The sequence below is a fragment of the Tursiops truncatus genome, chromosome 20, assembly GCF_011762595.2.
Source record: "Tursiops truncatus isolate mTurTru1 chromosome 20, mTurTru1.mat.Y, whole genome shotgun sequence".
NCBI classification, from domain to species: domain Eukaryota; kingdom Metazoa; phylum Chordata; class Mammalia; order Artiodactyla; family Delphinidae; genus Tursiops; species Tursiops truncatus.
The window spans coordinates 39,819,662-39,845,925 of record NC_047053.1 but is presented as its reverse complement, the minus strand read 5'-3'; the positions used below and the strand labels follow the sequence as shown (position 1 = coordinate 39,845,925).

At 53.2% G+C, this 26,264-nt stretch overlaps 1 long non-coding RNA gene and 6 other non-coding genes across 8 annotated transcripts; 3 read left to right on the top strand and 4 right to left on the bottom strand.

The window, feature by feature from the left end:
- The first annotated feature begins 2,829 nt into the window (after positions 1-2,829).
- LOC117309915 (U2 spliceosomal RNA) lies at positions 2,830-3,020 on the top strand. The gene has a single exon (XR_004524201.1). It is a non-coding gene; the product is annotated as a U2 spliceosomal RNA (small nuclear RNA).
- A 1,840-nt stretch (positions 3,021-4,860) lies between these two features.
- LOC117309913 (U2 spliceosomal RNA) lies at positions 4,861-5,051 on the bottom strand. The gene has a single exon (XR_004524199.1). It is a non-coding gene; the product is annotated as a U2 spliceosomal RNA (small nuclear RNA).
- A 5,961-nt stretch (positions 5,052-11,012) lies between these two features.
- On the top strand, positions 11,013-25,293 carry LOC109550612 (uncharacterized). Of its 2 annotated transcripts, XR_012328608.1 has the most exons (3): positions 11,013-11,293; positions 14,061-22,627; positions 24,113-25,293. It is a non-coding gene; the product is annotated as an uncharacterized lncRNA (long non-coding RNA). The 2 variants fall into 2 exon arrangements; XR_002177176.3 differs by lacking the exon at positions 11,013-11,293 and having other exon boundaries at positions 13,693-22,627.
- LOC117309912 (U2 spliceosomal RNA) lies at positions 11,025-11,215 on the top strand. Its single transcript, XR_004524198.1, has one exon. It is a non-coding gene; the product is annotated as a U2 spliceosomal RNA (small nuclear RNA).
- LOC117309914 (U2 spliceosomal RNA) lies at positions 13,057-13,247 on the bottom strand. The gene has a single exon (XR_004524200.1). It is a non-coding gene; the product is annotated as a U2 spliceosomal RNA (small nuclear RNA).
- Positions 17,302-17,492, bottom strand: LOC117309916 (U2 spliceosomal RNA). The gene has a single exon (XR_004524202.1). It is a non-coding gene; the product is annotated as a U2 spliceosomal RNA (small nuclear RNA).
- LOC117309919 (U2 spliceosomal RNA) lies at positions 21,326-21,516 on the bottom strand. The gene has a single exon (XR_004524204.1). It is a non-coding gene; the product is annotated as a U2 spliceosomal RNA (small nuclear RNA).
- Positions 25,294-26,264: the final 971 nt, after the last annotated feature.

Genomic DNA, 26,264 nt, shown 5'->3' with positions numbered 1-26,264 from the left:
GCCTAGAGCCCGCAACAGAGAAGCACCGCAATGAGAAGCCCGCGCACCGCAACGACAGTAACCCCCGCTCGCCGCAACGAGAGCAAGGCCCCGAGCAGCAACGACGATCCAACGCAGCCAAAAATAAATAAATTTATATTAAAAAAAAAAAAAGTGATGGGCTTTTCACTTAGGTGCGTGTGTTGGTTGTACTGTATACAGCCGACTGACAAGGAGAGGTCAGTGCCACTGAAAGGAGTTTTATTACTTACAGTTCCCAAGAGAAGAGGGCACGCCACACCCTGCAGCGAGCCACATAGGGACTCGGCCTGGCCTGCTCGGTTGGGAGGCAGGAAGCGGAGAGTATATGGCCTTTATCGTCCTGGGGAGGGGAGGGGGGAGGGGAGGGGAGGGGAGGGGAGGGTGGGGAGAATGGGCAGAGGCATCAAGGTAGGCCAGTTTGAGCAAGGTTCGGATTGGACCATTAGAATAGCATTCGGGTGAGCTTTGGGCTACAGGGCTGTTCTCTAGTTGTGAGGTACCGGGGCCCTGGGGTGAGAGAGGGCAGGGGAAATACTAGCTGGAGTGTGAGAGTAACTAGAGGAGGCAGTTGCAGATACGGGTGTTGGAAGATTGCTTTGCACGTGAACAGCAGGCTCCCAAAGCAAGTAGGTTGCACTTCTAGGAATTAGTTAGTCCTGCGAGGGGCAGTCTCTTCCAGGCCAGCAGGCCCTCAAGACGTCAAAGCATCGTAAATTATAGAAAAACTTAAAACATGATTAATCCAGTGGATGATCATTTTACTTGAACTTTCCAGTCTCGGGATTACCTAGGGGTAGAGGGTGGAAAGGCAAAGAGGGCGCTAGGAGAAGCATTCGACATACACCTCTCCTACCAAGGCATCCCCCCCGCAGCACGAGATCAGATTCCAATGAACAGTATGCATTGGGGTTTATTCATTCAAGAAATATGGATTGAGGGACTTCCCTGGTGGCGCCGTGGTTAAGAATCCGCCTGCCGATGCAGGGGACACGGGTTCGAGCCCTGGTCCCGGAAGATCCCACATGCCGCGGAGCAACTAGGCCCGAGTGCCACAACTACTGAAGCCCGCGCGCCTACACAACAAGAGAAGCCACCGCAATGAGAAGTCCGCGCGCGGCAACGAAGAGTAGCCCCCGCTCGCCGCAACTAGAGAAAGCCCGCACGCAGCAACGAAGACCGAACACAGCCAACAATAAATAAATAAATAGATAGATAGATAGATAGATATTTAAAAAGAAGAAGAACAAGAACAAGAAGACCTAGAGGAAGATTTAGGAAATTATTTTATAAATCCTTTCGACTCAAAATCTGAATATTTTTTAAATTGATAAATATGATGACATAAAAAGAACTTTCCCATGAAACCTTTAAGCAATGGAATCATCGCCTTAAGTAAAGCCAAAGCCAGATCTCCAACAGGAGAAAATGTTCACCGCTTCCATTACAGACAAAGCGCCAGTCCCCTGAACGTGTAAATTGCAGATCCACGCCCTTAGGATAAAGCCCAACCGAGAGTCCAGGAGGGAAAGGGCCGAAGACCCCCAACAAGGAGTTAGTTCACGGAGAGAAAATAAAGGCGTCTCTGCAACAGGAGAGGACGCTCAACCTTATTTACCCAAGATTAGAAAACTGCAAATCCAACTACGCCGAGGTACCATTTTCACCTGTGAGATCGACCCCTCCCCCCTTTCCCCACCCCGCACCAAAAAAGCATTCGCAGGTTTGATGCCACGTGGGGTTGTTGGCGAGGCTGGGGCAAGAGGCGGTGCCGGGGAACGCCTGCCGTGCTCTTCCGGTCACCGTCCGTGATCTCCCGAGCTTCAAGGCTCCGTTTCAGTGAAGATGGCTGGGACCGCGACGGCCCTGCACCACCGTGAGGGCACAAGGGCACGCGACCGGCCTCCGCAGAGCGCCGTGCACGGGGGCCGGGCGCGATTCGCAGGCCCTTCAGTCCGTGCACGTCGATTTGAGCAAACTCCGCGGGAGTGAATCACGCTGCGAAAACGGAGATGCTAAGTTACTGATTTGCGACGGGCACTGTTGCATTCCAACGACTGTCACCCAGGGCATCCCTTCTCAGGACGACCCGTCCCCCCAGGGGACCCGAACCGTCGGGCAGAAGCCGGGCGGGAGAACACCGACGCGAGCAGACCGGCCCCGAGCAAGGAGGGGCGAGGGGGTGTGGTGGTGGTGGTGGTGTGGTGGTGGTGGTGGTGGTGGTGGCGGTGGCGGCTGAAGAGCCGCCTTTAATCATGGCGTGTGTCGGGCACTGGCTAAGCGTGGAGGAGGCACTCTTACTCATTGAACGGTTGTTGAATGTGCCGTGCGTGTGGGGGGGGAAGAGCGGTGGACAAAAGGCAAGTTCTTGATTGCTGGGGCTCGAACCGTGACAGCTGCTACCGTGTCAGCGCTCCCCTCGCATTCTCCGGCTGCCGCCCCTGCCTCTGGTCTGCGGCGGGACGTGCACCGGCCAGGAGGCCAGGAGGCGGGCTCCGGGTCTGGCCTGGGCTCCGGGTGCGAGGAGCCGGTCCGGAGGGTGGAGTCCGCCCGCGGCAGCCGCGCGTCCCCGGGCGACAGAAGGCGGAGCATGCAGATTAGAAACGGCTGTTCGGCGCGGGAAGGACGGGACAATCAAGTACACAGACTTTCTCCTCACAAAGGTAGAGAACAGAAAGTCTGCACAGGAGTCTAGTGCTAGCACTGTGGACGAGGCAAAAGGAGGCAGACGAGGCGTGAGGATGAGGGCGCTCACCGTGGCTTGAATAGGGATGAAGGGAAGAGGGCAACGGCCAGAGGCGGAGAGGTGGTATCGCTTCTCGGCCTTTTGGCTAAGATCAAGTGTAGTATCTGTTCTTATCAGTTTAATATCTGATACGTCCTCTATCCGAGGACAATATATTAAATGGATTTTTGGAGCCAGGAGTCGGAATAGGAGCTTGCTCCGTCCGCTCCACGCATCGACCTGGTATTGCAGTATCTCCGGGAACGGTGCACCTCCCCTCGCGGGACTAAACCACTGGTTGAAAAAAGAAGATGCCGCTCTCCGGATTACTGTAGCGCGTGTGTTGTCCGTTCCCGTGCAGTGGCGGGGGAGGCTGTGTGAGCTTTGGATTGTGACCTCAGCTGGGTTCCTGCAGTTTTTGGAAGGCCCGCTTCTCCCCCCCCCACCGTGTTTCTTAAGCTGGCGGTTCTGACTTGTTATGCGGGGCGGGGGCGGGGCGCAAGTCCTCTGATCCAGTCTTTGTGTTTCACGTGTTGGGGGAAAAAAAGGGCTCCTTCTGTCGCCTGCCCTGCGGCGGAGAGGGGAAAACTCCTGGCCCTGGATCTTGACTGGTTTTTCAAGTGGAGGCGCGGAGCACTAACGTCGCCCCAGCACCGGGGAAGGGAGAGGAGGCAGAGAGGAACTTCAGGGGTGTAGGATCTTCTCCTACCCTGGCCCAGTTGCCCACCGTGCGGTAGGCTCTGCCGCCCTACGCCAGATGGAGGCAAGTACGCGTTCCTCGTATTTGACCGCAACGTCGGTGTTCGGGCCTAGAAACAGGCGCTGTTTGGAGAGGCAGTACTTTTAATACCTTCGTTTTGGGAAGACCCACCTCCTCATGTGAAATGGGTCGTTTAATCCCACCGGTGCAGACGGGGGCCAGGTACATCAAAAACCGCTTTTACAGGGGTCACGGAAAACAAAAAGGTGACTGGAAGCGCGAGAAAAACAGCCCCCAACCCCCTTTCCTCCTCCTTAAGCGCCTTGTTTTTTTTCCTCCCCCTCTGCAGGGGAAACCGCTCTCTAACACCCCAGAGCTGTGCCATTGTTGCGGAGCGCGCGCGCCTTTCCGGATCGCCCAGCACCGCGGTAGGCACCGGTCTCGTTCCAACTGCAGCTCCAAAGAGGCGCCCTGGGGCCTAAATTAGAGCTCCCCTGCTACAGCCGGTGGTGGTCCCCCCCCCCGTCCTTCCAACCCACCCCTCCCCGCGCCGGACCACGTGCGTCTGAGCCCCACTGGGTCGCCCCGGGGGGGTGAAGCTGGATCCACCCCTGGCCGTCCTCCGTTCCTGTCTCCGATCCGCAGTGTCGTAGGTCCCCGTACTACATGTACTAGCGCAAGGGATACAAGAGACCCGCTCCATGGATCTCCATCGAAGGCTGGCCACGTGGGCCAGGTCTTCGGTTTGTACACCCCGGTAGCGGGCGCTCTTCCCTCTCACGCGGCACGCGGCGAGACTGTTACCGGGCCTGTGTCAGCAGAGTAAGTGTGACGCCCTTGCACTACTAGTACGCACGACGGTGGCCAATCAGAGCCTGGCTCGCGGTAGGATGGGCACACCGGTGGCAGAACGAGGCCCCGGCCGCAGCCCTGAAAAGCGCAAGCTGCTGGGTCTACGGGCCCACTCACCGTGCGGAGAGAAACGCTCGCTCTCCGGCACGCCGCCTCACCCAGCGAGGCTGGGTCGGCACAGACCCCAGCCTGCCGAGTAGCAATCAGCAGCGAAGCTGAAATGAAGCGGGGCGGAACCGCTTCTCCTGACGTCTCCACCTCCAATGCAGACCTGGTTGATGCTTGCGGAGCAATCGCTTGCTTACCGTGTTAGAATCTTCGTCATTCCGGGCGGCCGCTAGGCAAATACTGACGGTAAGCGTCCGCACGCCACAAGAAAATGCGTGGGAGTGAGCAAACTAGCAAAACCCAACAGCAAGCACCCGTGACAAGGAAAAAACATGCGGAAACGCGAACGCAGTGACCAACACGTGGACGCTGGACTTACACGTCCCAGTAGCGCGAGACACCAGCTACGCATCAGCCCCATCTTTCTTTTTTTTCCACGGCTTAGTTTCTCCCCAGAGGGAGGTGCACCGTTCCTGGAAGTACTGCAATACCAGGTCGATGCGTGGAGTGGACGGAGCAAGCTCCTATTCCAACTCCCTGCTCCAAAAATCCATTTAATATATTGTCCTCGGATAGAGGACGTATCAGATATTAAACTGATAAGAACAGATACTACACTTGATCTTAGCCAAAAGGCCGAGAAGCGATACCGCTGCTAGCTCCTTCGCCAGCACACCCCTCTTCTCCCTCGCCTTTCAGCTCACGGTGAGGAAACTCATCCTCAAACGAAAGCCCGCCCTCTTCCCTAGACTTCACGGCGTCCTATTGCCACAACTTGTAACACGTACCTAGTTTGTCAGATCCTTTAAACTTATTGGGGGCTTTTAGGCTTTCTATTCTCCCATGCCTGCCCCGGACAAACTGCCAAGTAATTTGCATGCCCCGCCCACTAGCGCGCACGTTTCCTGCTCCCCGTGTGCGCCCTCTCGCGGTGGAACCGAAACAAGCGAGTACCCGGAAAGTTCCTTCCGCCTGCTTTGCCGGGAAACGCCCAGAGCGAGAGAGACGCACAGAGTTCTACCAGGTTTTGCTTTCCAGCATTTCTTTTGCTTCTCATTTTTTTTCCCCAAACATACAGCTACCTTGAAAGAGTCTTACAAGTGGACACCCACCCACCACCTAACGTCGTCTTACTGTTGTACGGACGCATACGCACATGCGTTGGCTATGTTTAAGTTCTAAGGTCAATTTTTAATAACGTCGTTTCCCACAGTCCTTTATTTTCCCTTCTATCAGTTATTCACAAAAAGACTTAAATATAGGGAAAAACAAGACGAAACAAAGCAGGTCCTTCTTGTGTCAGGGCCTACTGGGTCCCGGAGAGCAAATGTGCCTATTTTTCCCTGGATACTGAGAGATAAGGGGAGCCCCATCAGCCTGGCTGTGTTTTTTGCCACCTACGGTCAGTTCAGTGGCACAGGTGCAGCCCAGAGTGGTTAGGAGGTGGAGGTTGGCCGCGTGAGTCTCACAGCGCGGGCACGGGGCGAGGCAGCCGAGGTGGGGTGGGGGAATCTTCGTGCGGGGGAAGTTGTCTGGATGAGGGGTGGGGGTGAAGGGACGCTGAAAGGTGTGCCGACAAAACAATGACTCAATAGTCAATCTAAGAAGGAAACGGGAAATTTTCTTCGAGCCCACCTGAGGGTTATAACCGGGGAGACGGTCCTTCCGAAAGCTCTGAGGACCGTTGCGAAGAGGTAATGTACTTTTCTCTCCCGCCCCACCCCCGGGCCGCGTGGCTTGCGGGATTGTGGGATTTGGGATCTTAGTTCCCCCACCAGGGATCGAACCCGGGCCCTCCGCGGTGAGAGCGTCGAGTCTTACCCACTGGACCGCCAGGGAAGTCCCACGTGATACTTTCTGTTTTTAATTGAAGTATAGTTGATTTACAATGTTTCAGGTGTACAGCAAATTGATTCAGATATATTTATTTGCTTTTTATTATATATTCTTCAGATATATAATATATATTCCTTTCCAGATATACATACACGCTGCATATATTATATAGTATCATATAGTCTTTTCAGATTCTTTTCCATTATAGGTTACTACAAGATATTGAATATAGTTCCCTGTGTTATACGGGAGGTCCTTGTTGTTTCACTCTTTTATGTATAGCAGTGTGTATCTCTTAATACCGAATTCCAAATTTATCCCTCTCCTCCTCACTTTCCCCTTTGGTAACCATAAGTATATGTGATTTTAGGGAAGGGGTAAGTGCAATCAAGCACACATCTTGGTAAAAGGCTACAGCTACTCAGAAGGAACAGATACCTTAGGTAAGGGTTTTAGTGCTTTTCTAAGTCTGGGAAGCATGCAAGTAACTGGGTGCATAAAATTTTCTCTTGCAGATATCTAACTCTCTGAGGTCTGGTTCTGTCAGTTTCCTCCTCATCCTGATCTCCACCCTGAATCCCTTTCGGGGTGGGTGGGAGGTAGGTCAGCAACTATAGAGGCTAATGACTTGATCCTTGTAGAACTGCATGGTGGGTAATTCTTTATTTTACAGTCCCTTCCCTTTCGGTCTTAATTTCCACCAGGGCCAAGGGGGCATTTCGTAACCAAGCTGTGCCACTCGCTAAGAATGCTCGTTCCCAGGTCAGGTGAGGGTTTCGTTGATAGGCCACTCAATGTGCTATTGGTGGACTAGGCCCTGTTAACAATAACCAAAAGCCTCTGGACTGCCTGTCTTACTAGCCTGTTATGGTCCAGGAAACAGTGCCCTCTTGTCGCTCCTTCCCTCATCTAGAGGTACACTATCGCATTCATTGCTCTTATAGAACTGGGTATTCGATCTATCATTGCAAGTCTCCAAGTCATCGTTATTTCTGATCTCAGATGGCCGCCAGGGAAGTCCCAAAACAAGAAAAATTTAAACAAAGCTTTTTTCCTCTGTTCATTTGTGCCTCCTCCCTCCCCTCACTCACTCGCCTGGTCTAACCCTAAATCTAGTCTTTTCTTAAATTTTTAAATTATTTTATTTTATTTTAGGCTGCATTGGGTCTTTGTTGCTGTGTGGGGGCTTTCTCTAGTTGCAGTGACTTGTTGCGGAGCACGGGCTCTAGGCACGTGGGCTTCAGTAGTTGTGACACACGGGCTCAGTAGTTGCGGCTGGCGGGCTCTAGAGTGCAGGCTCAGTAGTTGTGGCGCACGGGCTTAGTTGCTCCGCGGCATGTGGGATCTTCCCGGACCAGGGCTCGAACCCATGTCCCCTGCATTGGCAGGCAGATTCTTAACCACCGCGCCACCAGGGAAGGGAAGGGAAGCCCCCTAGATCTAGTCTTTACCAAGTGCTTTAACCCCTCTGCTTCTAGCATCACACTCTCCAATCACCTTCCTCCTTCCCTCCCCCTCCCTCCTCCCTCTCCCTCCCCCTCTCCCTCCCTCAGCTACCCTTTGGTACCTGCCACCTGATGAAATAAAATTCATATTTTAAGGCAAGAAAATTTTTTTTTAATATTTATTTATTTTGGCTGCACTGGGTCTTAGTTGCAGCACTCAGGATCTTTGTTGCAGCATGTGGACTTCTTAGTTGCGGCATGCATGTGGGATCTAGTTCCCTGACCAGGAATTGAACCCAGCCCCCTGCATTGGGAGCAGGATCCTTAACCACTGGACCACCAGGGAAGTCCCTGCAGCAATTGTTATCTTTGAGGGAAATGATTAATTGGCATTTTACATAAAGTTCACCGAGGGTGTGTGCACATACAAGGTGAGTGGTGGGTTATCCTTGTAAGGTCTGTTGGCCCGGGTGAAAGGAGGCCCGGGGGATAAGAGAAAACATCGACCAGTATGAGGAAGGAGAGGCATCGGTACATAACGACCTCACCTGTTATGGGTATCAACAAGAGACTCTAACTTCCTGCCCAGAAAACAATGGGGCTGACGGGAAGGGAAAATGGGCTTACGCCCCACAACAGACCAACCAACACCTGGCCCTCACCAAATAAGGAATTTGCTGTATCCTCACCAAGTAAGGAATTACCCTGTATAGCAAACCACCCCCTCCCCTTGCAAGCCGCCTTCTGCTTTTACCCCAATAAAAATCCCCCTCATCCAGTACTGGACGCGACTTCTCTGGCCCCTTTCTCTCGGACCAGTGAACCTCGCCCGGAGCGCTCCCTAATAAAGATCACTTGTAGCTTTCCTCTGTTTCGCGGTGCCGTTTGTTAAGATCCGACCTTACAGTCCTGACCCCTGAAATGATAGAGGAAGGAATGTTATCTTCTGAGGAGTTATCTGGCTAGTGCCAGAAGGACAAAAAAAATATGGATCTTTATGGTCCAGGAAGTATTTCTGCTCTTAGGGAGGTCTGTTCATGCATAACATAGGTGCGCAATGCACACTAGAGGGGAGGGAGGAGGCACAAATGAACAGAGGAAAAAAGCTTTGTTTAAATTTTTCTTGTTTTGGGACTTCCCTGGCGGCCATCTGAGATCAGAAATAACGATGACTTGGAGACTTGCAATGATAGATCGAATACCCAGTTCTATAAGAGCAATGAATGCGATAGTGTACCTCTAGATGAGGGAAGGAGCGACAAGAGGGCACTGTTTCCTGGACCATAACAGGCTAGTAAGACAGGCAGTCCAGAGGCTTTTGGTTATTGTTAACAGGGCCTAGTCCACCAATAGCACATTGAGTGGCCTATCAACGAAACCCTCACCTGACCTGGGAACGAGCATTCTTAGCGAGTGGCACAGCTTGGTTACGAAATGCCCCCTTGGCCCTGGTGGAAATTAAGACCGAAAGGGAAGGGACTGTAAAATAAAGAATTACCCACCATGCAGTTCTACAAGGATCAAGTCATTAGCCTCTATAGTTGCTGACCTACCTCCCACCCACCCCGAAAGGGATTCAGGGTGGAGATCAGGATGAGGAGGAAACTGACAGAACCAGACCTCAGAGAGTTAGATATCTGCAAGAGAAAATTTTATGCACCCAGTTACTTGCATGCTTCCCAGACTTAGAAAAGCACTAAAACCCTTACCTAAGGTATCTGTTCCTTCTGAGTAGCTGTAGCCTTTTACCAAGATGTGTGCTTGATTGCACTTACCCCTTCCCTAAAATCACATATACTTATGGTTACCAAAGGGGAAAGTGAGGAGGAGAGGGATAAATTTGGAATTCGGTATTAAGAGATACACACTGCTATACATAAAAGAGTGAAACAACAAGGACCTCCCGTATAACACAGGGAACTATATTCAATATCTTGTAGTAACCTATAATGGAAAAGAATCTGAAAAGACTATATGATACTATATAATATATGCAGCGTGTATGTATATCTGGAAAGGAATATATATTATATATCTGAAGAATATATAATAAAAAGCAAATAAATATATCTGAATCAATTTGCTGTACACCTGAAACATTGTAAATCAACTATACTTCAATTAAAAACAGAAAGTATCACGTGGGACTTCCCTGGCGGTCCAGTGGGTAAGACTCGACGCTCTCACCGCGGAGGGCCCGGGTTCGATCCCTGGTGGGGGAACTAAGATCCCAAATCCCACAATCCCGCAAGCCACGCGGCCCGGGGGTGGGGCGGGAGAGAAAAGTACATTACCTCTTCGCAACGGTCCTCAGAGCTTTCGGAAGGACCGTCTCCCCGGTTATAACCCTCAGGTGGGCTCGAAGAAAATTTCCCGTTTCCTTCTTAGATTGACTATTGAGTCATTGTTTTGTCGGCACACCTTTCAGCGTCCCTTCACCCCCACCCCTCATCCAGACAACTTCCCCCGCACGAAGATTCCCCCACCCCACCTCGGCTGCCTCGCCCCGTGCCCGCGCTGTGAGACTCACGCGGCCAACCTCCACCTCCTAACCACTCTGGGCTGCACCTGTGCCACTGAACTGACCGTAGGTGGCAAAAAACACAGCCAGGCTGATGGGGCTCCCCTTATCTCTCAGTATCCAGGGAAAAATAGGCACATTTGCTCTCCGGGACCCAGTAGGCCCTGACACAAGAAGGACCTGCTTTGTTTCGTCTTGTTTTTCCCTATATTTAAGTCTTTTTGTGAATAACTGATAGAAGGGAAAATAAAGGACTGTGGGAAACGACGTTATTAAAAATTGACCTTAGAACTTAAACATAGCCAACGCATGTGCGTATGCGTCCGTACAACAGTAAGACGACGTTAGGTGGTGGGTGGGTGTCCACTTGTAAGACTCTTTCAAGGTAGCTGTATGTTTGGGGAAAAAAAATGAGAAGCAAAAGAAATGCTGGAAAGCAAAACCTGGTAGAACTCTGTGCGTCTCTCTCGCTCTGGGCGTTTCCCGGCAAAGCAGGCGGAAGGAACTTTCCGGGTACTCGCTTGTTTCGGTTCCACCGCGAGAGGGCGCACACGGGGAGCAGGAAACGTGCGCGCTAGTGGGCGGGGCATGCAAATTACTTGGCAGTTTGTCCGGGGGAGGCATGGGAGAATAGAAAGCCTAAAAGCCCCCAATAAGTTTAAAGGATCTGACAAACTAGGTACGTGTTACAAGTTGTGGCAATAGGACGCCGTGAAGTCTAGGGAAGAGGGCGGGCTTTCGTTTGAGGATGAGTTTCCTCACCGTGAGCTGAAAGGCGAGGGAGAAGAGGGGTGTGCTGGCGAAGGAGCTAGCAGCGGCATCGCTTCTCGGCCTTTTGGCTAAGATCAAGTGTAGTATCTGTTCTTATCAGTTTAATATCTGATACGTCCTCTATCCGAGGACAATATATTAAATGGATTTTTGGAGCAGGGAGTTGGAATAGGAGCTTGCTCCGTCCACTCCACGCATCGACCTGGTATTGCAGTACTTCCAGGAACGGTGCACCTCCCTCTGGGGAGAAACTAAGCCGTGGAAAAAAAAGAAAGATGGGGCTGATGCGTAGCTGGTGTCTCGCGCTACTGGGACGTGTAAGTCCAGCGTCCACGTGTTGGTCACTGCGTTCGCGTTTCCGCATGTTTTTTCCTTGTCACGGGTGCTTGCTGTTGGGTTTTGCTAGTTTGCTCACTCCCACGCATTTTCTTGTGGCGTGCGGACGCTTACCGTCAGTATTTGCCTAGCGGCCGCCCGGAATGACGAAGATTCTAACACGGTAAGCAAGCGATTGCTCCGCAAGCATCAACCAGGTCTGCATTGGAGGTGGAGACGTCAGGAGAAGCGGTTCCGCCCCGCTTCATTTCAGCTTCGCTGCTGATTGCTACTCGGCAGGCTGGGGTCTGTGCCGACCCAGCCTCGCTGGGTGAGGCGGCGTGCCGGAGAGCGAGCGTTTCTCTCCGCACGGTGAGTGGGCCCGTAGACCCAGCAGCTTGCGCTTTTCAGGGCTGCGGCCGGGGCCTCGTCCTGCCACCGGTGTGCCCATCCTACCGCGAGCCAGGCTCTGATTGACCACCGTCGTGCGTACTAGTAGTGCAAGGGCGTCACACTTACTCTGCTGACACAGGCCCGGTAACAGTCTCGCCGCGTGCCGCGTGAGAGGGAAGAGCGCCCGCTACCGGGGTGTACAAACCGAAGACCTGGCCCACGTGGCCAGCCTTCGATGGAGATCCATGGAGCGGTTCTCTTGTATCCCTTGCGCTAGTACATGTAGTACGGGGACCTACGACACTGCGGATCGGAGACAGGAACGGAGGACGGCCAGGGGTGGATCCAGCTTCCCCCCCCCGGGGCGACCCAGTGGGGCTCAGACGCACGTGGTCCGGCGCGGGGAGGGGTGGGTTGGAAGGACGGGGGGGGGGACCACCACCGGCTGTAGCAGGGGAGCTCTAATTTAGGCCCCAGGGCGCCTCTTTGGAGCTGCAGTTGGAACGAGACCGGTGCCTACCGCGGTGCTGGGCGATCCGGAAAGGCGCGCGCGCTCCGCAACAATGGCACAGCTCTGGGGTGTTAGAGAGCGGTTTCCCCTGCAGAGGGGGAGGAAAAAAAACAAGGCGCTTAAGGAGGAGGAAAGGGGGTTGGGGGCTGTTTTTCTCGCGCTTCCAGTCACCTTTTTGTTTTCCGTGACCCCTGTAAAAGCGGTTTTTGATGTACCTGGCCCCCGTCTGCACCGGTGGGATTAAACGACCCATTTCACATGAGGAGGTGGGTCTTCCCAAAACGAAGGTATTAAAAGTACTGCCTCTCCAAACAGCGCCTGTTTCTAGGCCCGAACACCGACGTTGCGGTCAAATACGAGGAACGCGTACTTGCCTCCATCTGGCGTAGGGCGGCAGAGCCTACCGCACGGTGGGCAACTGGGCCAGGGTAGGAGAAGATCCTACACCCCTGAAGTTCCTCTCTGCCTCCTCTCCCTTCCCCGGTGCTGGGGCGACGTTAGTGCTCCGCGCCTCCACTTGAAAAACCAGTCAAGATCCAGGGCCAGGAGTTTTCCCCTCTCCGCCGCAGGGCAGGCGACAGAAGGAGCCCTTTTTTTCCCCCAACACGTGAAACACAAAGACTGGATCAGAGGACTTGCGCCCCGCCCCCGCCCCGCATAACAAGTCAGAACCGCCAGCTTAAGAAACACGGTGGGGGGGGGAGAAGCGGGCCTTCCAAGAACTGCAGGAACCCAGCTGAGGTCACAATCCAAAGCTCACACAGCCTCCCCCGCCACTGCACGGGAACGGACAACACACGCGCTACAGTAATCCGGAGAGCGGCATCTTCTTTTTTCAACCAGTGGTTTAGTCCCCGCGAGGGGAGGTGCACCGTTCCCGGAGATACTGCAATACCAGGTCGATGCGTGGAGCGGACGGAGCAAGCTCCTATTCCGACTCCTAGCTCCAAAAATCCATTTAATATATTGTCCTCGGATAGAGGACGTATCAGATATTAAACTGATAAGAACAGATACTACACTTGATCTTAGCCAAAAGGCCGAGAAGCGATACCACCTCTCCGCCTCTGGCCGTTGCCCTCTTCCCTTCATCCCTATTCAAGCCACGGTGAGCGCCCTCATCCTCACGCCTCGTCTGCCTCCTTTTGCCTCGTCCACAGTGCTAGCACTAGACTCCTGTGCAGACTTTCTGTTCTCTACCTTTGTGAGGAGAAAGTCTGTGTACTTGATTGTCCCGTCCTTCCCGCGCCGAACAGCCGTTTCTAATCTGCATGCTCCGCCTTCTGTCGCCCGGGGACGCGCGGCTGCCGCGGGCGGACTCCACCCTCCGGACCGGCTCCTCGCACCCGGAGCCCAGGCCAGACCCGGAGCCCGCCTCCTGGCCTCCTGGCCGGTGCACGTCCCGCCGCAGACCAGAGGCAGGGGCGGCAGCCGGAGAATGCGAGGGGAGCGCTGACACGGTAGCAGCTGTCACGGTTCGAGCCCCAGCAATCAAGAACTTGCCTTTTGTCCACCGCTCTTCCCCCCCCACACGCACGGCACATTCAACAACCGTTCAATGAGTAAGAGTGCCTCCTCCACGCTTAGCCAGTGCCCGACACACGCCATGATTAAAGGCGGCTCTTCAGCCGCCACCGCCACCACCACCACCACCACCACCACACCACCACCACCACCACACCCCCTCGCCCCTCCTTGCTCGGGGCCGGTCTGCTCGCGTCGGTGTTCTCCCGCCCGGCTTCTGCCCGACGGTTCGGGTCCCCTGGGGGGACGGGTCGTCCTGAGAAGGGATGCCCTGGGTGACAGTCGTTGGAATGCAACAGTGCCCGTCGCAAATCAGTAACTTAGCATCTCCGTTTTCGCAGCGTGATTCACTCCCGCGGAGTTTGCTCAAATCGACGTGCACGGACTGAAGGGCCTGCGAATCGCGCCCGGCCCCCGTGCACGGCGCTCTGCGGAGGCCGGTCGCGTGCCCTTGTGCCCTCACGGTGGTGCAGGGCCGTCGCGGTCCCAGCCATCTTCACTGAAACGGAGCCTTGAAGCTCGGGAGATCACGGACGGTGACCGGAAGAGCACGGCAGGCGTTCCCCGGCACCGCCTCTTGCCCCAGCCTCGCCAACAACCCCACGTGGCATCAAACCTGCGAATGCTTTTTTGGTGCGGGGTGGGGAAAGGGGGGAGGGGTCGATCTCACAGGTGAAAATGGTACCTCGGCGTAGTTTGGATTTGCAGTTTTCTAATCTTGGGTAAATAAGGTTGAGCGTCCTCTCCTGTTGCAGAGACGCCTTTATTTTCTCTCCGTGAACTAACTCCTTGTTGGGGGTCTTCGGCCCTTTCCCTCCTGGACTCTCGGTTGGGCTTTATCCTAAGGGCGTGGATCTGCAATTTACACGTTCAGGGGACTGGCGCTTTGTCTGTAATGGAAGCGGTGAACATTTTCTCCTGTTGGAGATCTGGCTTTGGCTTTACTTAAGGCGATGATTCCATTGCTTAAAGGTTTCATGGAAAGTTCTTTTTATGTCATCATATTTATCAATTTAAAAAATATTCAGATTTTGAGTCGAAAGGATTTATAAAATAATTTCCTAAATCTTCCTCTAGGTCTTCTTGTTCTTGTTCTTCTTCTTTTTAAATATCTATCTATCTATCTATCTATTTATTTATTTATTGTTAGCTGTGTTCGGTCTTCGTTGCTGCGTGCGGGCTTTCTCTAGTTGCGGCGAGCGGGGGCTACTCTTCGTTGCCGCGCGCGGACTTCTCATTGCGGTGGCTTCTCTTGTTGTGTAGGCGCGCGGGCTTCAGTAGTTGTGGCACTCGGGCCTAGTTGCTCCGCGGCATGTGGGATCTTCCGGGACCAGGGCTCGAACCCGTGTCCCCTGCATCGGCAGGCGGATTCTTAACCACGGCGCCACCAGGGAAGTCCCTCAATCCATATTTCTTGAATGAATAAACCCCAATGCATACTGTTCATTGGAATCTGATCTCGTGCTGCGGGGGGGATGCCTTGGTAGGAGAGGTGTATGTCGAATGCTTCTCCTAGCGCCCTCTTTGCCTTTCCACCCTCTACCCCTAGGTAATCCCGAGACTGGAAAGTTCAAGTAAAATGATCATCCACTGGATTAATCATGTTTTAAGTTTTTCTATAATTTACGATGCTTTGACGTCTTGAGGGCCTGCTGGCCTGGAAGAGACTGCCCCTCGCAGGACTAACTAATTCCTAGAAGTGCAACCTACTTGCTTTGGGAGCCTGCTGTTCACGTGCAAAGCAATCTTCCAACACCCGTATCTGCAACTGCCTCCTCTAGTTACTCTCACACTCCAGCTAGTATTTCCCCTGCCCTCTCTCACCCCAGGGCCCGGTACCTCACAACTAGAGAACAGCCCTGTAGCCCAAAGCTCACCGAATGCTATTCTAATGGTCCAATCCGAACCTTGCTCAAACTGGCCTACCTTGATGCCTCTGCCCATTCTCCCCACCCTCCCCTCCCCTCCCCTCCCCTCCCCTCCCCTCCCCAGGACGATAAAGGCCATATACTCTCCGCTCCTGCCTCCCAACCGAGCAGGCCAGGCCGAGTCCCTATGTGGCTCGCTGCAGGGTGTGGCGTGCCCTCTTCTCTTGGGAACTGTAAGTAATAAAACTCCTTTCAGTGGCACTGACCTCTCCTTGTCAGTCGGCTGTATACAGTACAACCAACACACGCACCTAAGTGAAAAGCCCATCACTTTTTTTTTTTTTTAATATAAATTTATTTATTTTTGGCTGCGTTGGATCGTCGTTGCTGCTCGGGGCCTTGCTCTCGTTGCGGCGAGCGGGGGTTACTGTTCGTTGCGGTGCGCGGGCTTCTCATTGCGGTGGCTTCTCTTGTTGCGGGCTCTAGGCGTGCGGGCTGCAGTAGCTGCAGCACGCAGGCTCAGTAGTTGTGGCACACGGGCTTAGTTGCTCCGCGGCCTGTGGGATCTTCCTGGACCAGGGCTCGAACCCGTGTCCCCTGCACTGGCAGGCGGATTGTTAACCACTGGGCCACCAGAGAAGCCCGGAAAGCCCATCATTTAAACCTCCATTCCGGGTGGATCCTCGTGGCTCTCAGCGGGAGCTGCCCTCGCGCTCGGTCCTTTTCTGCCTGTGGATTTTTTTTTTTTTTTTTTTTTTTTTCCCCGCGGTACGCGGGCCTCTCACTGTGGTGGCCCAGGAGCTCCGGATGCGCAGGCTCAGCGGCCATGGCTCACGGGCCCAGCCGCTCCACGGCATGTGGGATCTTCCCGGACCGGGGCACGAACCCGTGTCCCCCGCATCGGCAGGCGGACTCTCAACCACTGCGCCACCAGGGAAGCCCTGCCTGTGGATATCGACATCAGGAAACACTAGGACAGAAGTAATGCTGGAGGCACCAAAAGAAGTCGGGGGAAGTAGAGACGGAAGAACAGAAGACTCAAGCTACTGTTTTCTTTCTGCTTTGAGGGTGACGTGGAAACGGTCTGGGAGCCTCAAGACGAAGCTTGGATACCCTCTCCGCTCCTTTCCTAGTTTCCACAGACGGAGGAATGTGGGAGAGAGGCCCCCGGAGAAGACTGTGGGGCAGAAACTATGTCCTCCAGAGGACGCCAAGTTTGAGCAAAAGCACAAAGCTGCACTTCGAGAGAAGGCAGAAAAGAGAAGAAATTCTTAGCGCAAGAACACGGTTTAAAATTGGGGGAAAATGAGAGAAAAATGGAGAAAGGGACGTTCAGTTACCTAACAGAAGGAGAGAGACGGCAAGGTGAATGCGAAAACAGCCAAAGCACACAGAGCAGTCACCTTGTGGTCGTGGGTCCTTCCGCCAACCAGTACGAAAGCCCTCCCAACGCTGAAGAATGGGAAACTGTGAGAGAGCTCTCTCAGTCACAGCGGTTCTTTCCTCTACCCAACTGAACTTGCTCCTTTTTCTGCACATACAACCTATCTATACAAACAAATCTACAAGAAAAACAGACGCAAAAGATTTTAAAAACACTATCGAGAGGGGAAAAAAGCTCTGGTCCAGTCCGACCGAAAAAGCTTCGCTAAAGGAGCGCACAGCGACACACGACACACGGCTCTTACTTTTTAAACCTCAATTATCTCCCCGGGAGGGGTGCACCAGTCCTGGAAATACTGCAATACCAGGTCGATGCGTGGAGCGGGCGGAGCAAGCTCCCACCCCGACTCCGGGATCCAAAAATCCGTTTAATATGATGTTCTCGGGTAGAGAACGTATCAGATATTAAACTGATAAGAACAGATACTACACTTGATCTTAGCCAAAAGGCCGAGAAGCGATACCCAACAGCCTGCCATCCCTGTCACCGTCCTCCTCGCATCCATATTGGACTCAGTGTGACCCCTGTCACTGCTCACTCGAGGTCTCACTTCCTTTGCTTCGGTGACAGTACTGTGGGTGGCACCACACCACACTCTCGTGCAGTTTTTATTCTCTACATTGTAGAAGAGGAATTCTGGATCTGTTGTAGCTTCGTCGTTCTCGGGCTGGAGCGCCATTTTATATTTGCATGCCCCGCCCCCGTCCGCCCACGGGGGCGTGGCTCCGGCGGGCTGACCTTATCCTCTGGGCTGCTGCGGGGGAGCTCCTCTTTGGCATCAATGCGAGCGGAGACAAAAGACCGAACCGTAGGGGATTCGGGGTGGGCGGCTAGAGGGGCCTGTGGGAGGAGCCGTTGGCTGAGAGTTTTCCTGAAGACGAGGTCGCAAGACACTTTCGCTGGAAACGTCCAGACTGCAATGTGTTAAATAGGCCTCCGCTTCGTAGGGTCGGATGGGGCGCTCATTCTGAGTCCGGGGAGCGGAAGGTCTAGAGTGGGGGCTTCCCAGGGCCGGTGGGGTAATCTCCCTGCCAGGCGGAAGGCGGATGGCCCACAGTGGGGAAGGGAGGAGGTGTGTGGACGCAGAGGGCCGGGCTGAGCAGCTGGAGGGATTCTCTCCAACTCAAGCGCCTGCGTCGGTCGGTGCTTCTACGAATGAACCCAGATCCCGGGCTTCCTACAGAAAGCTTCCTCTGCCTGAGACCTCCTTTCCCTCCACCTCCTCCTCACCTGTCTAATTCTTACGCAGAGCCTCTGGGCTCCGCTTCGGCTTCAGCTGCCCCAGCAAGCCTTCCTCATGGGCTCTCCCGCACCGCACCGCACCGCACCGCACCGCACCCCACCCCACCCCAGGATGATTGCGGCCCTCCTTTGTGTTTCATCCCACCCCAGACTTCGAGTCCACCATTCACCACTCGTTGGGGGCGGTCCTGTATCTCCGCCACTGAAATCTGAGATCCTTGAGGGCGGCGACCCTCATCAGCAAGCCCTTAACCTCTGTGTCCCAGCACTAGCCCAGGGCCCGGCCTGTAGGAGGTGCACAGTAAACGTTTGCTGAGTGAACAGAAGGTGTGCAAAACAGACTGAATCGGAGAAGCGCTTAGGAGGGTCCTGGCCCGATCCAGGGGTGAAGAGGGGAAGATCTGGCCTGGGGTGGCAGGACACCAGAGAGGAGAGTGACTGCCAGGGACGCTCTGGGCATCAAGGCCCGTAAATAAATTAAGGCCTCTGGCAAAGTGGGGATGAAGTTTCGCAGCGGCAACGCTTCTCTGTGGCAAAGGCCGCAGGCTGCCCAGGCAGCGTAAACCTTTTCCATCCCCCTTCCTAACAGAGCTTCACTTTAGTTGGGGAGTTTCTATTTCTTTCACTGGATCTCAGAAGAGCTCTTAGAAGGTATCACTGATGGAGGACTGAAACCCAATGGGGTCGTTTCACCCTGCCGCAGGGAAAGCCTGATGGCGGGTGCTGCCTGAGCCCTTCCCAGTGCCCGCCCCTCTGCCGAGCGCTCCGTGTGTATTAACTCATTTGATTCTCCCCGTAACTCCGCGGGGTGGGTATCAGTATTATTATCCGGGGCCAGGACTAGGTGAGGCCAGTGAGAAACTAGTCTTCGGGGCGGGCGGGCGAAACATTTAAGGGAGTGCCGCCCCGAAACGCTCTTCAGCAATCAAGATAAGGAATATTTTGATACAGTGCATCTTACCTGGATCCTAAGATAATCGAGAGATTTATTTTGATTACTGGGTTTTTGGTGCTCCCTGAAATTTTTTGGCCAAGGCAAGCGCCTCACTCGTTTCCCTCCACTCTCATCCCCATTCTGTTGACCTGCGCTGTCACAGCCACTAGCCACTCGCAGCTAGGGAGCGCTAGGAAGGCGGTTCCTCCTAATCCACATGTGCTGTTGAGTGTGAAATACACACGGGATCGCAAAGGCTTGGTATGAAAAACTGTCACAGAGCTCCGCATTAATTACGTGTTGAAGTGGTGTTTCAGATATCTGTTTTTGTTTTTTGTTCTATTTTTGTGGCCGCGCCGCAGCTCCCCGTAACCCCGACCAGGAATCAAACCCGGCCCCGCCACCCCCACCCCCACCCCCATTCTTATCCTCCCGCCCGGGCCCGCTGGCTGCCCTGACCGGGACAGTCTGGTCAGCTTCCAGGTCAGGAGGCCAACATGAGCGTTGCATCAAGGAGTTCCAGTCCAGAGGCCGAGAAACCTTTCGTGGGGCTCAGATCTACTCACCGACGGTTTGTTAGTGCCTCCGTGTGTGAGCCAGGCACTGCTTACGGCACGTTCCTGGTCACCATCTCATTTTACCTTTACAGGACCCTGAGGAAGTGTCATCACCCCCAAACCTCAGAGGGGAGAGAGGCAGCCTGACTCACCCCCGGGGCTTCCAAAGGTCTTCCAAGGGCAGAGGTCTTCCCCCGAGGCCCGGCAGCCAACTGTCAGGCACAGCCCCTCGCTCACCCATTCTTCTCTCTGGCAATGACTTGCTGAGTGCCTCTGACAGGCCAGAGCTGTTAGGGGTTCGGAGTTACCATAACAGATCGCTGTTGTAGATGTACAGGAGAACATTGAAAGTACTCATCGTCAGGGAAAACATACAGCGTTTAGGGTCACTTCCTAGTAATCTGTTCTAGGCCCTTGCTGCTCAAAGCGCGAGTCTGTGAACAGCAACATCCGCATCGCCCTGGAGCCGGTGAGAAATGCAGGACGCAGGCACCAAGTCACACCTCCGGTCTTAGTTTGAGAGGGCTGCCAGGGCTGCCAAAATACAACGCCACAGGCCGGTGGCTTCAAGAACGTAAATGGATTTTGTCACAGTTCCGGAGACTGGAAGTCCCCGATCGGGGCGCCAGCCTGGCAGGGTTCTGGGGATAGTCTTGGCTTGGCTTGCACGTGGTGGACTCCCCTCCCTCTCCTCACGTGTTAGAGAGAGGGAAAGGATAAGCTCTCCCGTGCCTCCTCTCATCGGGGAGCTAATCCCAACAAGAGGACCCCATCCCCCATCACCTCTTCCAAACCTCACCGGCCCCAGAGGCCTCCCGTCCGGATAGAGCGTACAGATACGAACTTTGGGGGCACAACTCAGTCCGTGACCCCTACTGAACCAGAACCTGCATTCCTGTAAGGTCCACAGGCGACCCCCGTGCACCTTAGATTGAGAAGATTGAGAAGCACTGATTTCTTAAGTCACACACACTGGAAAACAATGTGAGTTTTGGTGGTCAAAGCTGATGTGTTACTTTGTACGTTTCCCGAGGAAGATTAAACTAGCTTCCCGGGCCAAACTAACCGCTACGAGCCACAGAGGACTCACTGTATGCCAGTCCCTTGGCTGAGTACTTCACACACTCCATCTTACTTAATTCTCCTGGTACCACTATGAGGTAGGTATTTAAACCCGGACGGAGACCACTCTTTATTCTTCCTCGCGCGTGGTGAACTTTCGTTCAAACCGCACAAGACTCACACCAGAAGTAGGTCCCGCAACTTCCGCGCGGTGGGCTCTTTTTTTCAAACCCGAACACGAACTCTCATCTCCTCACGCTGCCCCGTAGAAAGTCGGGGACAAGGTTCCGCAGAAAGTACCCTTCTCTTCCCTCCCACTAGTCACGCTTCGCAAAACACCCATAACCTAGCCACCTAGGTCCACAAGATGAACAGCAGACACAAAAAGAACTTCCACGGAAGAGCAGTGTTACACCTTGCAAACGTAAAAAAAAAAAAAAACCTGCAACTGATACATAAACCACAGCTCTTACTTTTTAAACCTCAATTATTTCCCCGGGAAGGGTGCACCAGTCCTGGAAATACTGCAATACCAGGTCGATGCGTGGAGCGGGCGGAGCAAGCTCCCACCCCGACTCCGGGATCCAAAAATCCGCTTAATATGATGTTCTCGGGTAGAGAACGTATCAGATATTAAACTGATAAGAACAGATACTACACTTGATCTTAGCCAAAAGGCCGAGAAGCGATACCCAGCGACCTGCCATCGCTGTCTCCGTCCTCCTCGCATCCATATTCGACTCAGTGTGACCCCTGTCACTGCTCACTCGAGGTCTCACTTTCTTTGCTTCGGTGACAGTACTGTGGGTGGCACCACACCACACTCTCGGGAAGATTTTTTATTCTCTACACCGTAGAAGAGGAATTCGGTACCTGCGGTAGCTTCGCCGTCCTCGGGCTGGAGCGCCATTTTAAATTTGCATGCCCCGCCCTCTCCGCGCGGGTAGGTGTAGCCGCGCGGGTTGATCCGCCCAGTCCTCGGCACCGCCTCTGCGCGCATGAGCGGAGGCTGGGCCGGGGCGGACCTCTTCGTTGGCACCAGCTCTCGCGTAGACAGAATTCGGGGGAATTGGGGGTGGGAGAATAGAGGAGGGCGTCTGCGCAATTGATTCGCAGCAGACTGGTCCGAGTACGAAAAACGTCATCTGGTCTTCACTGTGAAGACGACAGGGTCCCACGGGCTGGCTCTGTCCAGGCCGAAGACCCAGTCGAAGGCTGGGAGTCCAGGAGTGCCTGTCCGGTGTCGCCTGGCAGGGGCTGCGGTGAGAACTGGGGACCCGAGATCGCTCCCTGCGAGCACTGCTGCCCTGGTTGTCAGGACCCCCGCCCTGCCGCGGCTGCAGGCCACTAGGGCAAACTCCTTCACCTCCAGAGCCTTAACTCCCCAGCTGAGAAGTGGAAACCTTAGTGCCTACCGTGTGGGGTTGAGGGGGTATAAAGGGAGCTAGTGAGGCGACCTTGGTTTGGTAGTCTAGAATGTGGGCCCTAGTGTCCAACGAGGTTCCAGTGAAGGCGTCATGGCTGTGACACTGAAACAACTGAGCAGCTGTGTTGCCTGTAACAACACAAGAGGAAACATTTATTGCTTGGGCCGGGCTTTGCGCTAAGTGCTTTCCTTATATCAGACTTTCAAAGTTTACCTACAGACGGAGCGGTTGACACAGAGGGGGTGAGCAACTTTGCCCAAGACTACACAGCTACTTAGCGGAAGAGGTCGGATCCATCTATGAAGAGCACGGGACCTAGAAAAGGGCACCAAAAGAAAGAGAAGTGGTTCTTGTGTGTCCCGCCCACTATGAGAGTAAGTGTTGCTGAGCCTGACACACAGGTCTGTCTGAAGAGAGACAGGGACAAGCTGTCTGGTGCAGCGGTTAAGAGCAGAGACTCGGAACACCTAGTCTCTAATCCCGCTCCACCTGTTAATAATCACGTGACCTGGTGCGTGACTTGGCCTCCCCGCTTAACCGTCTGTCTTCGATGTAGCCACGTTATCTGTAAATTGGAGATAAGGAAATGAGAAATTATTAGACACGATCTTAAGAATTACGAGACACGCCTGGAATATGGTATTCCTGTAAGTACCAAATGTAAGGGAAAATATCGCAACTCACTTCTCTGTAGCTTACCCTCTTCATCTAGAAAAATGAGAATATTAACATATAGTCCTGTGCTTAATCTTCCCTCATTCTCCTGGTTTTATTTTACTCCATAGCACATGTCACCTGACATCTTACACATTTATTTGTTTATTGCCTTCTAGCCTAATAGCATGTAAGTAAGCTCCAGAGCAGGGAACTTTATCTCCTCAGTGTTTAGAATACGGCCTGACACATACTAGACACATGAACACATGAATCTGGTTGAACACATGAATGTGTAAATATTAAATAATGCGATTTGTCCGTACAGAAAGAGATTAGCAGGCCTCCTGGCTCGCGGTAATTATTACGACCCTCACTGTGTTCCACTACATTTCTGCTTGCTTCCATGTTTATCAGGTCATCTTGTGCTCACCAGTTTAGCTTCCTAGGTATTTTGATCTTTACAATGAGGTACCTTGGATTGCAGACATGCATGTTCTGTCATTGCAAAGCCGTATCTCCCTTTGTCAATTAACGACTTGGCATTCTAATTCACGCACCAGCTTCTTGTGAGTTCGGTTAACGTGAGTCAGTGCCCCTCCGCCAGCTCACATCCATGTGTACAGACGAAAGTGCCTATAAAAGTTCAGGCAACACCAGGACGTGGCTGGCCGGTGAGCCTTCCTTTGTCCAAGCGCCCTACAATCTCACTATGGACCCAGTTATCATTGCTGCCAGGGAGCTGGAAATGATAAGCCAGAGACAGAGGCTGGAAGAGCACAGATAGCCTTCTCAACCAGTGCGTTTCCCACAGCCTTGCCCAACCACCATGTTATCAAACTTTTGCATACTATCCAATGTTATCTCTTACTATGAGCAAGGTTGCACAGCTTTTCATGCGCTTGAGATCCATTATTATTTTCTGTGAACTGCGCGTTCCTATCCCCTGCCCACCGTCTTTTGAACTGTTGATCTTTTTGCGTTTCCATCTCTGACCTACTTCACATTTGTCCTAGTATTTGAGTTCAGGTATAGATCTGATTTTATTTTGTCTGGATGGCTACCCAGTTGTCCCAATATCATATATGAAATAGTCCATCTTCTCATCAGTTTCAGATGCCAACTTTATCATATTAAAAAGTGAGTGTATACACACACACACACACACACACACATATATATGACTTCTCTTTTTTTTTTTTTAGAAAATCTTCTGATATCCTGTTTTTAAGAGTCTTGATTCAACTGATTCTCTGGTATCACACCTAACTCTGTGCCTGTCACCGTGTGGGTCCTGGGATCACACAGGTGAACGTGACCTCGTCCCTGTGGTCAGCAAGGGGCATCTGCCGTGTTCTTCCATTCCTCTCCTCTGGCTGCCACTCAACCACATCCACTGCTCTTTGCTGCCGAGGAAGCCTTGCACGCTCAGATAAGGTCTGCCCGTGCCGAGGCTGCCAACTCCAAGCGCTTCTAAGTGTTCCATCCCTGGGCATCAGAAGCCTGCTGGGTGCCCTGCCAGCTGGGGAGGACAGCCTCTTCAAGTCCAGGCCTCACTGTATCTGTTTTTCCTGGCCCTGCAGCAGCGCTGCCTTCCCCTCAAGTTTTACCCTGACCCCTTGGACAGCTCCCTCAGGTTTCTTTTCATCACTTGTCAGCTTGCCCTAGTTGAAGAGACAGGGAGGGAGGTACCATTTTGTTTTCTCTGACCTCCTCTCCCTTCTCTCTGACCCCGCCCTCTCGCCCTCAATTCTCCTTTCTCCCGCCTTCTCCCTTTTCCCAGTCACAGAACAAAAGCTTTCACTTTTATGACTAGCAACAGAACTGGATCGGTCTGTCTGACTTCGCAGTCGGAAAGGGAGATGGTTTTTCCCAGCCACGTGATCAGGGGGTGCGCGTGCACCAGCAGACCTTCTGCTCCTCACCCCCCTGCCCCCGCCCCGAATGTGCTCGGGGTCCTGGCGCTACAACGTAAGAGTCTGTGTGCTTGGAGAGCAAGTTTCCTGCCCGGCTAGACTGGATCCATCAAACTAGTTAGACTCAACCAAGAACTGGGCTTTTCGCAACTTGGCTGCCATCACGGAGGCCAGCAAATCTTGGCCTTTCAACAGCCCCCAACAGAAGGCGTCACACTCCACAGTGATGCCTGATTTTGTCCATTCCAAGATGCCCATCGTTTTCACAGCTTTACGTCTCAGGAGCCAGCATGCGTCTTACATTCGACGCCAGGAGAAAGCACTCTCGCCGTTTAACATCGCAGCACGTCTTTCTTTGTTTCTTTCGTCCTGTCTTTCTTCAGGGCTAGGTAAAAGAACGGTACCTCTCACAAAAGATGGCATCTTAAATTCGTGAACTACTATAACAATAAAAGCCTCTGTTTCTTGAACCCGATGTGTGACGTGGATTATTTCCTCCCAGCATCACAACACCTCCAGGATGGAGGTATCATGACCCCTACCCTGCAGGGGAGGAGGCTGATCAGAGCTGGGGGAGCCGCTAGATCGCATTCGCACGCCTGTTAAATAACGCAGCCGGTATTTCATAAGATTTACCTGGCCCACGCTTCTAACTGTACCCTGTTCTCTCCGCGGCAAAGGATTCTGGGTCTCTATAATAACCAGCTCTATTAAAAATGCAATGTGCGAGTGGCTACAATCAGTTAACAGCACGGGAAGTTCCCCGAGGGCTGATATGAGTTAAAATCCAAATCGACAGGGGGCGGAGTGGGCTGCGGAGTAGAATCGAGAGCTGGAAGGAGTTCTGAGGTCAGAGGTGGGGTCGGGAGAGGCAGCTTGCACAGGGGGAAGGCACGAGAGGGGCTCGGAAAGGGAGATGAGAATCGGGAGGGCGCAGCCTTGGCAGATTTGCCCTGAAAATCCCTCCTCTCGCGGGAGGACTGGCTCAGAGGGTTGGAAACGGTTCCCCAGATTCAGCCCAGCCCACCTCCCCTACCCTGAGCGTCTCCACATCTGAGCCCTGGTCCTCCTAAGGTAGGAGGACAGGAAGAGGGAAATCGAGGGAGGAAGAGATACCAACAGGAACCCGCTTCCTCTTTTGCCCATTTAATGACGGAGACAGTCAAGTGCCTTTCTCTTTCTCTTTCTCTTAAAATAGGTACTTTCCACCTAAATATTCGCAGAATTCGTTTATAGGAAGATAAATGTGCTGTGAAAATAAATGTCCAGTGACAAGCCTCCATTTCATTTTTTGTATCTGGAAACCCTTGTGTATCTGTCGTTGCAAATGACATCCCTGGGTGCTAGGACGAGGAGAAGGGAGTATAGCACCTCTTTGAAAAAGGGAGAAAGTTTTCCGGCAAGGCTCAGGTCCCACTGGCCCCTCAGCAGAGCTGGGGCG